The sequence below is a fragment of the Palaemon carinicauda genome, chromosome 39 (genome assembly GCF_036898095.1).
Source record: "Palaemon carinicauda isolate YSFRI2023 chromosome 39, ASM3689809v2, whole genome shotgun sequence".
Lineage (NCBI taxonomy): Eukaryota > Metazoa > Arthropoda > Malacostraca > Decapoda > Palaemonidae > Palaemon > Palaemon carinicauda.
In genome coordinates, this window is record NC_090763.1 from 55987368 (window position 1) to 55993559 (window position 6192).

Genomic DNA, 6192 nt, shown 5'->3' on the forward strand with positions numbered 1-6192 from the left:
CTGTAAGAGATGTATAAGAAATTGATAAAAGGAATCGTGCTAGATAGTACAGGCTGGGAAGATTTGAATGCATGAGGTCAGAATTATGAAAAAGTGCATAAAGCAAGAACGACAAGGTAACAGAAAGAAAGGAGCTCTAATAACTAAATCGGGGCTTGAAGAAGAAAAACCTTTGCTTTTTACCTTATGATTTACGATGAATGTCAGCTTCTGAAAAAAAAAAATAATATTCAAAAGATAGCATATTAAAATAATCAAATCATTGCGCCAAAATAAGAGAATTACATTTCCCCGTGATTGACAATCTGCAGAAATTTTTAAAGAAATTCTATAATATACTAGATATTTGTAGAAAGATGCCAGTAACGCATCTTAACAGAAAATCTGCATTGAAGAATGAGACCCTGAAATTTAATTGAGTCTTATACAGTTAAAGAGAAACTTACTAATTCTTATATTTACTCTCAACATTATCTTCTTTCAAATAAATTCAGACTATTCAACCACCTTTTTAAGCTTTCCTTCACAGGCACCAATCAGCACAGCATCATTGGTTAACATCAACCATTTCAATGCCAGTTCGAAAATAATTTTCCTTCTTCTACAACTCTGCACCTACATCATCTGTCTGACGTTTCACATCACTTCATGAAAGATGCAATAGAGCTATGGAAACATAAAACAGCCCTGTCTCGCAACAACGTTTATACCAATCACTCTCTTACCCTTTGATCCCTACCTTCAACCTATCATCTATCATATTCTATACCACAGATTTTTTAACATTCTAAAACTGCTTTTCTATGAATTCTATCATATTTTCTTGACCCATGTCGGACATATACAGCTTTTTCGATTTCCTTCCAAACTTCTATATACAACTAATTCTTAACAAACACTTCAGTAACAAACAGTTAGTTCACACAAAGACTTCCATCTCTAAGCTCTGAACTCAAGTTATATGTGGAACTATAAAATACAGGATGAAAAGATAAACAAATAAAGAGGATTATAAAAAAAACTTTCTCTATCTGATTACGAAAACAACCCATAAAGAAATCAACTCTAGGTACAGCATTACTGGAATCTTGAAAATTCGCTATTGAAAACTATAATGATTTTTAAAACATCTCGTCCGACGAAATTCCTATTTTTCTATTCTAAATGGATTTTATTTACTACAGGAGTTTGGGAGAGATAGGTCAGGCTAATCATAGCACACAAGAACTGTTTTGACATGTTTAGTCGTATTTAATCAATTACTGATAAGATTAGCCTCGCGCATAATTACTCATTTATATAAAATATAAAAGGGAATAACGAATACAAGGGTAAAATAAAGAAAATCAGAATATCCATAAAAGAAAAACGTGTACACTTATCGTAAATGGAAGGAAGTACTATTCCCCTTTCTTCTCTGATCACCAGTGGACAGGGGTCATAAAACCAAACATAAACCTGAACGTTAAATCTACGAAAACTATCGTCTTCTCTGTCGTCGATCGCATTAGACGCTAAAGTCTCTCTCTCTCTCTCTCTCTCTCTCTCTCTCTCTCTCTCTCTCCTCTCTCTCTCTCTCTCTCTTTTTCCTTATTCTAGATAAAGCATACCTATATGTATGTATATATATATATATATATATATATATATATATATATATATATATATATATATATATATATATATATATAAATCTTCAGACTATTATGTTCTTACTTTCTATTTTTTTCAAATTCCTTTAAACAAATGATCTCTCTCTCTCTCTCTCTCTCTCTCTCTCTCTCTCTCTCTCTCTCTCTCTCTCTCTCTCTCTTTCTTCTTCATCTGGATATACCATGTCTATCTCTCTCTTTAAATATTCAGACTACTATGTTCTTACTTTCGATTCGATCATATTCCTTTAATCAAATCAAGTGATCTCTCTCTCTCTCTCTCTCTCTCTCTCTCTCTCTCTCTCTCTAAATATTCAGACTATTATGTTCTGACTTTTGATTCGATCATATTCCTTTAATCAAATCAAATGATCTCTCTCTCTCTCTCTCTCTCTCTCTCTCTCTCTCTCTCTCTCTCTCTCTCCTCTCTCTCTCTCTCTCTCTCGTAAATACCCATTCTTCGATTGGTGGTTCAATAATGGACCGCTCTCCATTAGCTTCCTTCCGTTTTCTTTTCTCCATTCATTTTGTTTCTAGGGAAATGATTAATGGTTAATGGCACCTTGGAAAGGTTATTGAAAAAGAATTATTCGTTTCGATAATAAATAATTTTGGCAGGATGTGATGAACGGAGCCATATTTTTTATTGCCCTCTAAGATTATAGATGGGCTTTTCCTTATATTCTTCAGCTAACAAATGTTTGATTTTCATTGAGGTTTCTTGAGTAAGTGCTTTTGTAAGATTTGTTACGTAGTTTGTCTTCATTAAAAAGGATTTTTCAAAACATCTAACAATTTGTGTACATATACTATCTATACTTCATATATATATATATATATATATATATATATATATATATATATATATATGCATATATATATATATATATATATATATATGCATATGTATATATATATATATATATATATGTGTGTGTGTGTGTGTGTATGATTACATAATTCTATACGTGTCAGGTCACTGAGATAACTATAATATAGTCTTGAAATGTATAAATTCTGCACTTGTATAAAAAATACCGTTATCTCTTTTCTAATTAATGCTTCTACTGATATGCAGTTATTAATGTTTTCTTAGCAATAACAAAATATTTCTTAGAGGCTATTAGCAGAAATTCCCCCATAGGATACATTTTTGGTTACTTGTGTATTTTTAAAGTATAAATATATATAACTTTAGTATTTTTTGTAAAGATGTGAAATAAACATTCTATACGTATGACGCGAAAATATATAGTTTCTGGATTAGTTAGCTGGGTCTTCTAATGTCTACATGCCTTTAGAATTATATACAATCTTACGTGTACCTAGATATTTCAAAAGTCAGCCATTCAAGTGAACAGTTTATTCATGACAGAGTTCAATGTTTTCTCATTCATGATAATAAAGTTATGAAGAGGGAACAGAAGTTTATCCCTTATTCTAAATTATTTTCTCATCTAATAGATAAATATAATGAGAAAAGAAAAATGGACATCATGTTATGACTCACAGTATTTCTCAATTAAGCCGTATTACAAAGTATTGTAACTCGGTTGGTCTAGACATCGTGTTAGGTATGTAAACGCGTATGTTGTATTAGATAAGGTCTAGTTTAGCAACCTGAAGGTAAGACAACTGTAATAACACACACACACACACACACACACACACACATATATATATATATATATATATATATATATATATATATATATATATATACATACATACATATAACTTGTACAATACGATAAAGCTCCTAGATAAATATTTTTCTTTGTGTTAACTACCCAACCGTCCTCGAATATCTAGTAAGTCGAAACGAGAGGTCATAAGATGCTAACAGGCGTAATCTTTTTCTCTGAATATGATAACAAAAAAAAAGTCGAAAAAGAAACTATTTAGCATATGAATGCAATACCTATGATATAAAGAATATCATGGAAATGGAATCATGTGAAATAATAACCTTAAAGTAACATAAAACTTTTCAAATTAAGATGTATAGTTCTTTTATCTAATTTTCAAATTAGATTAAGATGATAGAGTCATTCAATAAAATTTGACTAATTATTATTATTATTATTTTCTAAGCTAAAACCCTAGTTGGAAAAGCACGATGCTATAAGATTAAGATGATAGAGAGTCATTCAATAAAATTTGGCTAATTATTATTATTATTATTATTACTTGCTAAGCTACAACCCTAGTTGGAAAAGCAAGATGCTATAAGCCCATGGGCCCCAACATGGAAAATAGCCCAGTGAGGAAAGGAAACAAGAAAAAATAATATACTTTAAGAACAATGACATTTAAATAAATATTTCCTATATAAACTATGAAAACTTTAACAAAACAAGAGGAAGAGAAACAAGATAAACTAGTATATAAGGTATATGAATATCATTAAGAGGGAGTTATGATATTTATAAGCATTGGATTTATGAATTTAGATTATATATACTGGCCATGGGGCCCGTGAGGCCATTCAACCCCATATGCAATTGGGAAAATTCTTACAGTTAAGTTATGAAGTAAATGTTAGAGAAGGATGGATAGCACGAAGGAAGATAAGAAACGGGTATATAGAAAGTGTGCATTTAAGCACCTAAGGAATGCTGCAATGACCCTAACCTAATGTCAGTAGTACAGCGAGCACGATGCACTAATGCCACTATAATAACATTTATTAAGATTTATAAGTATGTATATATATATATATATATATATATATATATATATATATATATATATATATATATATATGAGCAAATTTATAAGTAAATAAGATTTATTAATAAAGCCTTTGGTCATAGTTTTTAGGCAGCAAAGGCTTTGCTTGATATAACTAAAAAAAAATATGTAATGTTCGCATAAATATTTTAAAAGTCATCTTTGAAGTAAATAAAATATTGTTATTTATTAGTAAAGTCTTTGGTAATATTTATTAGGTAACGAAGGCTTAGCTTAATATAAACAAAAAATTATGTAACGTTCGCATAAATATTTTGAAAGTCATCTTTGAAGTAAATGAAATATTGGTAACTATAATCGCACGATTATTCATAGATGGCTATATCGTATTTTCTATAATCATATAATACAAGAAAATGAATATAACACATGTTAATAATTAATATATGTAACTTAATTTCAAAACTTCACTTGAACTATAAAATAAACTCTGGGTGAGATTACACATTTATTCTCAATTGTTATTATTCTACTTATTATTACGGATATTTGTACGTCAATACGTATACTGAACATGACAATGATTAGAAGTATGCATTTGTTTTCTACATGGTGTTTGCTAATTATTACTCGCAGCATATAGCTCACTATTGATCAGTGAAAGTTTATTCGACTTCGCTAGATCTATTGTACATTATACACTTCCTTGCTATTTCATATATTTATTTAGTTTAACTTTGTAGGTATATATATTAAATATTTTAGTGAATTGTGTTTTTCAATTAACCTTTGTATGAATATAAGTATATATAAAGTGTTTAGTGTTATATTTTGGTGGTAACTAAAATAAGGGGAAATGAGTGCAGGCAAGAATGAAAATTATTTGACAGAGAGTTTGGATATACGGAATATATACTACCAGAAGATGTCGATTCGATGTTGGCACAAGTTTATTCAAATATTAAAATATAAGGATTATTTTTGTTTATGTAATAAGGCTTTGTTTTTTTCGCAAATCTGCAAAATAAAAATAATTCTGTTAATCTATACATTAAAGTACAGTTCTGTTCTTCAAGATTGATACGACGTTCACTGCTAGAATGCAGCGAAAAGTGTAAAAGTAAATGAAATTATCATCCCAATGACCGTAGACTTTCGTTAAGAAAATTGTCGCATTTAATGAATATGACATGACAAAAAAAAAAAATGAACGCTTAACATACTGACATAACAAACAAAAATAAGATTCAAGCAAATTCTATGAAAAGACAAAAACTGTTATAAAGTCTCTTGAAAGCTTAGTTTATTACTATACAAAACACCTCCATGTTATGGAATATCGATTTAAATTTTCAATAAACTTAAATATATATCTTTCTCCTTAGGAAAATAACAAAGACTTTGGTAAGAAAAAATAACATAATTGACTCTACATTTAGATTCTATGGAATTCCAATTCTTTGGTAATTCATAATCTGACATAAAACGCCTCAAGCAGTTGAAAGTGGACTTACATATGTGTTAATTAAAATTTGTCCTTTGAATTCTTAACAATCAGGATTTTCTAATTTATTTATTATAATTTAACTCTTTACAAATAGATTAAATAACAGTTAACACTTTCCAACAAACATATCTACTACTTTCATCATTTACATAAGCAACTCGCACGGCAAGAAATCATTTTCGGAAATCGAAGTTCACTGATATATGTAATCACTTTTCACGAAAGCTGCAATTCGATAATATCACGCAAGATAAGAATAACGTCAATATCCCCATCGGGATTCGAACCCGAGACCTCTGGATTAGAAGTCCAGCGCGCTTTCCACTGCGCCATGAGGAC

At 29.7% G+C, this 6192-nt stretch overlaps 1 non-coding gene across 1 annotated transcript; it reads right to left on the minus strand.

Annotated features, from left to right (window-relative positions):
- Positions 1–6119: 6119 nt before the first annotated feature.
- Positions 6120–6192, minus strand: TRNAR-UCU (transfer RNA arginine (anticodon UCU)). The gene has a single exon. It is a non-coding gene; the product is annotated as a tRNA-Arg (tRNA).